Below are 11,088 nucleotides of genomic sequence, written 5' to 3' on the forward strand. Positions count from 1 at the left end.
CACGATGTTTTCATTAATACAGTCTGAGAAATTCGTTTTTGTTAGGTTGTTATTTAGTACAAAATAATATTCGTTGGCAATTTTTTCTTCAACAAATAAATTCGAGAAACTGCAGTCGTATAATATAATGATAATAAACTGCTCAAAAGTTAAATATACACTTTATTCCAATGTTATATAAACGTGCTATCTACATCTCACAGGAAGACTATTACTCAGGGCATAGCAGAGTATCCCCAGATTGAGGATAAAAAAAAGTAATAATAATAATAAGGATAAGCACAAAAAGAACTGAGGAGTTCCGTGTGGTTTTCTGAAGTACCTCTTCTTTGTAGCTCGTTCGCTTTGCAATTGCCGAAACTATCTCATCGACTGCGAATCCAGATTAAGGATTGTTTATGTGGTACTACATCTTAAATTATTAAATTTATATATATTTTGAGTAGAAAATTTCCTTAAAAATCGACTCACGAAACAGACGATAAATGTATGTGCAAGCATTCTTAATCCTTTCGAGTTGTTTAATGTCCATGTTCAAATAAACACCTTAAGAAAGAAAACAAAACAACTAGAAAAGAAAAACGGGATAAAAAGGAACGAGTAAGTAAAATAGGAAAATCACAAAACTCGAAACATTTGCACAAGTATTACGTGCAAGGCATATCCTTAAGTCCTTTCGGTTTGTGTTTTCCTTTTTCTTGTACTGTGACACCGTTTTCACTAACGAAATCACGTGACAAACGATTGAATGCACTTTGGTTGCCTTTTCACTTAAAAGCAAGATTTCAATCACTGAAAGGTGAAATGCGCATAATGAAAGAAAGTTTATTTCATTCGCAAAGGTTTTTGCGTGGCAGTTAAACGGAAATGACAGAAGGAATAGTGCGGCTTCCGGTTGAGTACAGGAAAAAGGAACTCAGGAACTTGGGAACTCGGGAGCTCACCGTTGAGTAAGTAGTGAAGAATTAAGTAGCGTAAAATAAACAAGAAAAACTGTATTCCCAACTAAATAAATAAATAGAAATGTACTGCTTCAATAACTTGCATTTCAAGGCTTATTTAACCCAAAATCTGACTTAAGGCAGAAACACGAACTAAGACCGCATGTGGTGGCGCGCTGAAGGCACGTGCCACGTGAGTATGCAAATGAGCGCAAGGACAACTCGCACATGGCACATATGAGCAGTTCCGAGCTTGATTTGTTATGATATATGGGCGTCACTTTAAATTTAATTTGCAGAAGTTTAAAAATGCTCAACAGCAGGAAAAATCGCATGCCACGCTGTTAAGCATTATCGAATCCGCAACAAATCCCATGTTGCGCCAGCGGACGTGACTGGCATCTGTGAAGAAACAATCCTATTTATTGCTACAAACAAAGCAGCAACTTACGTTTTATTGACGCGTTGCTAGGTTGCGTGTGGGCTTTCGCTGACTATGTAATCTATGTTCTTAATTTCCGATAGTAATGAATGTACCATAAATCTTGCCAAGCGTTTCGACAACCTATTTTTTTGTGTGTGTCCCGTACTTCTTTGTTCTAATACTTTTTGTTTTTCCCCTTTTCCCCCATTGTGCGTTTGACATTTCGCTCCGTGTACGTTTTTCCTTTTGCGAAACTTGAAAATAATTTTCTAAAGTTTTGGTTGTTCTAACGCATTTGGTGTTTCGACATCGACATTATCCTGAAGGCGCCACATCCTGGTACCCTTTTGCATATTACCTCCGTTGTTGGTGTTCCTATTGTTCTTGCAGTTTAGTTTGATGGAGTCGCAAATGGTGCAAGGTGCTATCGGTATTTGTTCCATATTCGCACAACTTTGCAGTGAAATCATTGTTTCCGTGTGAAATTCAATTTCTTATTGTAAATCTTTGGCATTACATTTGAGAAGTTGTGCATTATTTTGTATAGCACACCCTCTCTTTTAAAGTTTTCTATAGGTGTTGACCTTATTTCAAAACAAGAATGATTAATATTGTTAAGAAGTTAAGTGTTTTATGAGTATGAATAATTTAAAAGTGGGACATTGTCTGAAAATGGGTTATCATACTTTAAGAGTTTAAAGTTACTTACAAAAAAATTTCAATTTGAGATATAATATCGAAGTTAAAGGAAATTTAAAGAGTTGAAGGCAGCTGTATTGTAAAAATACATAGTCCTCGATTCATCACTGGAAAATGGTAGCAATGGTACCAATGGTATCAAAAATGAGGTCATCTGTTAAGAAACAAATGTGATGGATGTTGCAAAGGTCATCTCCTGACATAGCTCCTGCTTGGGTCTTGTAGCATATAACTAATTTACAAATTTAATAATTAACAATTTAATTTTAATTAAATTTAAAAATAATAAAAAAATTTACAATTTTATTATTTAAAAATGACGAAGTTACTCGTTTGAAAAGTTTAATCTCAAAGTCTTAATTAGTGAGTAAATATAACACATGTCAATAAAATTATATGTCTAATTAAAGAATGTATTGCTAGATAGAGTTGGCTGGCTAAGTCTACGTAAAGACCGCTATTAGGTCCAGATACTAGATTAAAGACCTTAGAGTATGTTAATGATGCTAAACACTACTTTAAATGTGTATATCATTAGTTTCCTTTTCAGGATAGAAGGCCTACAAACTTTCGAGATGAGGTATGTTTGTCATAGGAAGTATAAATTGTAGTGAGTAGTACTTATGGCACCGGACCTAAGGCGTAAGTCTGATACCATGGGTGTCATAGCCAAAATCTTCGGCTGTCCTGACCAATAGAGGTTAAGTACTTTAATTGGAGTTTCTTGTGCTTCTATATGGCGCGGAAGGATGAACTTTAGAATTATAAAGATGTGCTAAGATTTTTCTGGAAAGAATTTAGTCTAACCTTTGGAAAGTATCGCAAACTAACAGATATTCGAGGAAATAATGCACGATTTTTTCATGTATTCTTTTCGTTACTGCTGGTGCTGTCTTCCTGCTGGGTATGCGAAGCAACCATACAATTAATATATTAAAACACCAAATCAGATTCGGTATCTCATTCGATATATATTTGGTATATCTTCCGTGAAATATGTGTTTGCATATGAACCCAGGGACTTTACAGGTACTTAATTTACACCTTAATCTTCGCTATGCTTTTACGGCCATCAACTTAATATACCTATACTCACCCCTCTTCTATTTGCCAATTTGTCTATTGCTGTCTTGCACTATTGAATGGTTTCTAAAGATGGATGAAGGGTGGTTTACAAAGACGTCTATTGTACAGTTAGTTGTTTCTTTTAAGCATATAAATTCTGCCGATTTTGTAACAGCAAATACTTCTGCCTGAAATACACTACAATAATACATTAAGAAAAGAAATTAGTTTTTTTTTAAGTGGTTTTAAATTAAATAACATACTTCAATTCAAACACACTAATCCTCGGCATTTATTCTCTCTACGAGCTGCCTTATAACTTATTTAATAGCTGATTAAGTCTTTCGTTCCTAATTATTATATCCTAACAGATTTTAAAATTTATTTCAAATGATAAAATTTAATTAACTCATTTTACTTGTCGCTTGTATCTGGTGTGGTACATAAAACACGGATCCGATTAACTTGATATATAATAAATTAACCCTCAACACAGTTACAGTACAGATTACCACAAAAGGTATATATATCTATATATATTTATATATATATTTACAAGAAGGCACAAAGGCACGAAGAAAAAATTAGAGTGGGGAAGTGTAAATCAAAGCATTTTATCTGCTTTAAGCTGTGCGCTACTCTAACATCGCCGTAGTCACACCTACCGAAAATTCCATTTCGACCGTGTCCTTATTGTGCTTTTTTGGGTGTGCATTCGACTATCTCCGGAGCCACCATGCGACAAATGTTGAACACTCGCCGGTTAACCTTTCTTTTTGTGTCGTAAGCTATGCGTTTTCTAATTTATGCTCATTTTTGTGTGTTTGTGTTCGTCGTAATAAATTAAAGGATTCTTGTTTTCCACTAAAAACTCATATAAATGCCATATACTCGTGTGTCCTTAATGGCGGCAGTGCAATAACAATTTATCGCACTTTGAGAACGACACCAATATAGCGACGATACAAATATGCTTTCACCTGGCCGAAAAGGATTGTCTGGTATTTATCCCTAAACGTTAAAATACGCTTTATCGCTTTGGTTAAGTCTGAACTATGTATTTTTTAGGTACATATCGGCTTTAAATGGTTCAGTTAGGTTCACATCGGTTCAGCTCAGCGTATAACTAACGATATTTTAAGGCACTAAGGACAATGGCTGTGGATACGGCAATAAAACTTAGGCCATTGGCAACGACAATCGACATTAAAGCTGATTGTGTTTCTAAATGTATTTCACTTTTAAATGGGTTTTTGTGGTTAAGTTACTAAATTGTGCTCTGTTGTTGTACTAAAAATTTTAAAAAATTGTTCAATTACATCTAAGAGCTCGTAAATACAGTGAAAGTATTTTATTGTTAGAAATATGTGTAAAAGTAAAAAGAAGTTTAATCAGATTCGAATGAATTGGTGTTATTGTACTTTTTTCAAAAAAATTTTATTCTTGCCATTATAAATGATAAAAAAAAGGTTCAGATTTTTATCGAATAATGTCTTTAATATTATGACAGATTAATATTTTGTGATTTATTGATTAAATTTTGTAATTTATTGGTAAAATTGAATAATCTATGTAAAACTCACATGAATTCTGAATATTCTAATTATTTTATTGTATTGTTAACACACAATGAAGTTCTCTTACCATATAATATCATTCAACAACTAAAAATATTATCGTTATATATATATATAATACAATATAATACTTCTCTACAATATAATAGCTGAACAAAGACTATTTGAAACTATATTGTTATAACACTAGGCAATCTATTTTGAAATCTTATAAATTAATCTTAACTTACATCTTATTTTTATAAATCTTTAAAAGTCTTCAATTTTATAGACGATAGCTTGTTTAATTGGTGGATAAAGGTCAACAAATGTAAATCTCATTACAGTCTATATACCACTTTAAAAAATGAGGATGCTCAGTAGTTAAATTCAACAATATTGCAATTCTACGATATCTGAGAATATACATATTTGAAACTAAAAAGGTCTCATATAAATATTCCATATATTTCTGAAGATTTTATAAAACAGTCAAACAGTTACTACTCGTTTTGGAATAGGATTAGTACCCATTGATATAAAATAAGCATAAAATTTATTACACAAAAAATAATTTCTTACATAAAGGATGAAACTCCTTCTTTTATACATCATACAACTCTTGGATATATTAAAGTATCTCTAAAATAGAAATCCTGCGCATGGATCAAATGTGTAAATTTCGTTTCTTCTTAGTCTTCATCTTATAATGATCCATCTTCCAGTACTTTTCTTTCTAACTGTTACTTTTTCTTCATATTATCGTTATATGGCTAATAGTAAAAATTATTTGGAAACGATCAGTAAACATGTCAGTAATATATTCGAGATCTAATCGTTTGGATATAAAAAGGTTGGAAAGATTTCACGGTTTTGATATACCAAATATCAAAATAAAAAAGAACAAGTTTGTATTTTACATACAATCACCCAAGTTTCACTTTTTCCACTTTTTCCTTTCTATTTTAAAGGATTATTCAACTGCTTAATAGTTCCACAAATGGTTCCCCTTTTTATGAAGCGGGTCGTGAAACACCATGCTCTCAGATTTTATTATAAACTAATATCTTGGCCACACTATTACAGTTGGTCCCGCTCCTCGATTAAGTACGCCGTTTTCTAGTGACCTATAGCTAACCTAAATAAAGACTACTTATTTCTATGATTATCAGCTCAAAAAAATGTTTTAATATTACTAAAACAAATTAGCAATAAAATTAAATTTGAATAGAAAATATATTAAATGCATTCATAAGAATAAATGAATATTTTATATGCTTGCCATGCTTTTCTAGTTTATATGAAATTAAATTAAAAATATAATATTTTATGATATATTTAAACAATTTTTTTTTTTAACTAGAATACATTTAGAATTCACTTGTAATTTTTGAGGCACTTTTATTTTTTAAAAATATTATTGCAATTGGCATAACTCAATCAAAATTTTCAGACAAACTAAAAATAACCAGTAAAAATAATTCATATTAGACCTACCTACATAAAATAATAATATAATTACCTCAAATCGCCAGCAAGGATTCTGTTAGAGGAGAGGATCGAATCATATTTCTTTGAAGTCAGGTAAGGTTTTTTAGGTAAATTATGGTTATAGGTATTAAAGTTTACATCAAACCTAACATAATATATAGTAAAGAGTGAAAGAACACATATATATGGCCATTGATATCTGCACATTTTACTAAAATGATAGCTACTTCCATTTACCGCTATCAGATACGGTGACGCAAAAAAACTCATATTTATTTAGAACCAGGTAAGGTCCTTTAAGTAGGCTTTTTATACCTTAAAGTTTCTTTAAATTTAATACTTCAACTAAACAAAGAGCTATAAAACGCTATATATTTAATTATTATTGTCATTGTAGAATCGTTAACTTTTGTAAACTGTTTCCATAAATCGCCATCAAAACTCAGGTAAAGGAGAGAAGAAAGCCATATTTACTTAGAACCAGGTAAGTTCTTAAATAAGTTTAGAAACAGGTAATCTTAGAATCGGTAAGATCCTTTGAATAAGTTTAGCATTTCTTTAAAGGAAACTTAAATTAAATATATCAACTCAACAGAGAGTGGCAGAAGACTGTATTACGTCTATATACTTGATGTAACTACCAACTCTTTCACATTACCAAAGTAATAGTGTTTACAAACTATCACAAAACTGAACTGCGAGTTAATTCTCTATATCGCTATCAATTGTTAGGTACAAAAGAGGAGAAAGCAATACTACTTGAGAACCTGGTAAAATCCTTCAAGTTATGTTTCAGTTATTTTTATATTTTTTTGAAACGTAACAAAATAGCCAAACAAAGAGCGGGAGAAGTCTATGTTACATTTTTGAACTATATTACATTTTGAATTCTTTAAATTTAGTAATCTGTGAGTTTATATAGAAAATATAGAAAAACATCTATAAAGGGTAGTTCCTTTAAAATATTTCTCATGTCTCAAACTTATACATTAGAATAAAATAATTATTTTAAATGCATACCTTGTATTATAGAGAATATTTAATAGTTTTGCAGCAATTAAACAAATTTTATACCAAATAGATTTAGCATAAACTCCGACTTATAAATTTTAATAACGATTTAAGGACAAACTCATCGTTCGTTTCAAGTACGCCAGGTTTCATTAAAATGCAAACACCAAACCCAACTTTGCAGAATAAAATGAAAAATTTGCATTGAAGACCTTACATAGGAAACCAAAGGAGCAAACTTTTCTATATTATACAACAATGGAGAACAGATTTAATTTAAGGGTATCAGCGATGAGTACATGAAGCGAGTTGGCGGTCTCATATGTTGGAACGATGTCAGCTATGAAAGTGAACTTTCTGTAAATTGTGTTAGAAAAATATCCTTAAGGTATTCATGGGAAACACAAACATGTTAGTGAGCAGTTATGGTGATATGCACAACTGCGAACGGTACCGTATATCACTCACCATTGAAATCCACTGCAGTTGGTTGCATACTGGTAAGCGTTGCTATATATGTGATTCAGAGTCGCGAACGCAGGATATGAAGTTTAATCCGAAAGCATTGTCAGCTGACGCTCCCAAGCACTGTGAAACACATGCGATTGAGTTGCTTTATTGTAACCACGGTTACTTTACCTTTACTTTAGTGTTCGGTTCGGTTTGGTTTGGTTTGGTTCGGTTCTGTACTGTTGTGTTCTGTTCTCTTTTTCATATATAATAGAGTAAGTTTTTATAGATTTTGTTTGCAGTATGGTGATGCCACAAAGTCCTGCTCCATTTGCAAACAGTTTTATTTCCTTTCTTTGTTACATTCATGAATTTTTAAATTATTTTAAAATTTATACGTATGAGAAGTGCAAGCATTCCTACATGCAGAGCCTCATGCGACTACGTGTATACGTTTGAGGACATTGCTATTGTTGTAGGATTTCATTGAATCCCATTGTAAGACCATGTCAACAACAACAATAACAACAAAAGCAGCAACCTGTGTGCAATAATACATGAAGGTTTTTGTCATTGTGAAAACAATATTTTTGCTTCTGCAAAGTATCAAAAGCCATTTTATTGCCATATGCCGTCTTTATACTTGACCCATATTTTATTGGTAGCTTTATTTTTTTTTCTGTCCATTACCATTCAACTTACTTTAATATGCACTCCCAAGCATGACCTAATTTATTTGCTGCACTGCAATGCAACTTTACACAATTCAATATTCAAGCAGCCAAAAATTGCATATGCAAACTGACTTAATTAACAGCCAATATGGTTTGACGTATTGATCAATTGCAATAAAAGCGCATAAAACAAATATCTAATCCTCATCTAAATATTGTAGACACGTCCTTTCCAAATCCATAGCCGAAGTCATTGCAAAGCCCAATGCAAATAATATTTGCTTTATCCTAACCGCAAGTTGCAGGCTGCCAATGCAGCAGCCAATGACGTTTACCTAGTGGTCGGAATAGTAGCCACAAATATTCCTTGTATACAAGCATAAATTATATCGGCCATCCTTGCCCTTTGGGCTGCAACTGTTGCCAACTTTGGTTAGTCATTAGCCAAATGACACAAAAGGCATGGCTGCATGCAACGATGTTGACTTCAAATGATGCAGTCTAGCTGCCCAATTACTATTATTGCTGCAGTGTGGCAAATTAATAATGTGTCAATGGGAAAATGAATGTTGCACACCCAACGTTGGAGATCAATTAAGGCAAATATTAGTTTTGGGCTGCCATAAATATTTTGGAACTACGTACCGAATTTTGAGTATGTGTTTGGTTTATTTCATGAACGTAATTTGATTGTCGAAGCTGTGGAAATTATTAATATATTTCAACGCTTGTGAAAAATACTTGAAAAATATTTAAAAAAATTTTAAATTGAATTGGATTCACATATCACACAAAATAATATTCAATAATTCATACAAAAATTTGTCATAAATTTCATATATAAAACCGCTTGAAAGAATTTTATTATAAAAAAAATATTTTTTTAAAATCAGCTGCGTTACAGTAGACAATAGAGTTTTAGGCCTTTCAAGCTTACTATGCTTTATGTAATTAAAATAACTTTTTTAGAAGTATTAAAAGATGAAATCTTAAAATAATAATAGATACTAACAATTCTCTTTTAAATAGGTTTCATCGCATCAGTTCATAAGCTAGAGGGATTTCAAGTAAATAAGTGCGCTGCATAAACTGAAAATTAAGCAAACGCGTATACACTTCTTTAGTATTTCTCTACAATTTAAGAAGTGATCTACAGCGGTTCTTGACCTGTGCAATCAGAGAAGAAACTTTTTCTGGTTCTTGACCAGTGTAACCTGTGAAGTGACCTCTTGCAGTTGTTGATCTATTCAATCTGAGAAGTAATTTTTGACGTATTTGACGTAATTTTTGATTCTTGGCGTATGCAATTTGGGAAGTGATCTTTTGCGGTTATTGGACTAATAACTATTTTGACAGACAGTACCTGGCTGACGAGGTATAGTATATTTTGAACGCCTGTATTAGTCAGCATATATGAAATGGATTAGTTATAATGTCATATAAAATCTTATGTACTATTCTATAATCTTTATCAAATGTAGTAAAAGATATGTTGTTTAGTGTAGGTTTCTAACTTTAAGTATCAAGCAAAGTTTATCCGTGTGAACTTGATCATATTGGACTACTTCTACTTCTACTTCTACTTCTATTGGACTACTTCTTTACTTCTATTTTTAAGCAAACCACTTCTTGAACTTCTGAAAAGAAAATTACCTATGCTTAAGGCTCTATATTGTAAGGTGCTTTCAAAAACGAATCACACGAAGTCCAGACGCAGATCTAAAAAGTACATCCATATTAAGTATCATCTTTAAGTAATGTAAAAGCGGTCCGGGAGATTGAGTTTCGATGAAGCGGGAGTGTTTTAGTCCCTATATCTTATGCAACCATGTTAGAGAGTTGGGCACATAATTCTGGTGACAGTGGGAATTGATGGTATTTAAACCATGCCATCTTTTTAAGATAAACAACAAATAAATTTATATTTTCGTTGATTATTTAGTAGTTTTATTAAAATGTACTATTTCTTATGGTTAAGATGAGAGAAGCCAGAACCACCACAGCGTTTTTGCAATTTAAAGTCAAACAAGCGCTAAGCCGTTCAATATATTTACTTTTATATCAAAATAAATATAAACAATTGACAAAAAATCTAAAAAATAGGAGTTCCTAATAAAATAATAATCAAATTACTATAACAATTACTATAAGCGATAATAATATTGTAAATATGAAAAGAATCACCAAATGGTTTTTGCGAACTTGGCACTTAGCCTTATTGTAGATACATAAATGCATAATAGTTTCGTTTTATTCATTGGTAGGTGGCACCTATTTAATTATTTTTATTAAAATAATTTTACGGTCTTTACCATTTCAAAATGTTAACTTTTTTAATTTGTTTTGTTGAAGATTCTTAAAATTGTTTTTCAGATTAATCCGTACAGTTTTGCTTTAATCAAAAGTCTTTCCTTCCATTTCCATTTTGGAATTGCTATGAAAACTTGAAGTTGCTCTTCGTTTTAATGTCATTTTGCCTCTTTGTCTTTGGCCATAACAGATTTTTTGTTGCAAGCAAAAGCTAAGTTCATATTTGGATTAGCATTTTAGTTGATTGCCAAAAAACATTTGCTTAAACATCATTTCCATGAAAACTGTTACTGCCACTTTAGCATATCCTTGGCAACTTCCTGCAAACTTGTAGCATAAAATCGTTTCTGGTTGCTACAAGGATCTGCACATAAAACAAAATCAAATTTTATAAAAAATTTTACCAAAAACGGAAGCTGTTTTGGTATGTTTCCTTCCTTCCTATTGTAAAAATTATTTCGCATTTT

General features: G+C 31.8%; 1 long non-coding RNA gene across 3 annotated transcripts in view; it reads left to right on the forward strand.

Annotated features, from left to right (window-relative positions):
* Positions 1 to 6,036: 6,036 nt before the first annotated feature.
* The window catches only part of LOC119673141, a 7,184-nt gene continuing 2,132 nt past the window's right edge, over positions 6,037 to 11,088 (forward strand). The window contains exons 1-5 of one of the 3 annotated variants that reach the window (XR_005252013.1): positions 6,037 to 6,269; positions 6,338 to 6,462; positions 6,574 to 6,660; positions 6,741 to 6,946; positions 9,341 to 9,686. This is a non-coding gene — a long non-coding RNA (uncharacterized LOC119673141). Of the gene's footprint in view, positions 6,284 to 6,337; positions 6,463 to 6,573; positions 6,661 to 6,740; positions 6,947 to 9,340; positions 9,687 to 11,088 lie in introns of all 3 variants that reach the window. The other 2 variants (XR_005252012.1, XR_005252011.1) reach the window with 2 other exon arrangements.

This window comes from Teleopsis dalmanni, chromosome 1, assembly GCF_002237135.1.
Source record: "Teleopsis dalmanni isolate 2A chromosome 1, ASM223713v2, whole genome shotgun sequence".
In the NCBI taxonomy this organism is placed as follows: Eukaryota; Metazoa; Arthropoda; class Insecta; order Diptera; family Diopsidae; genus Teleopsis; species Teleopsis dalmanni.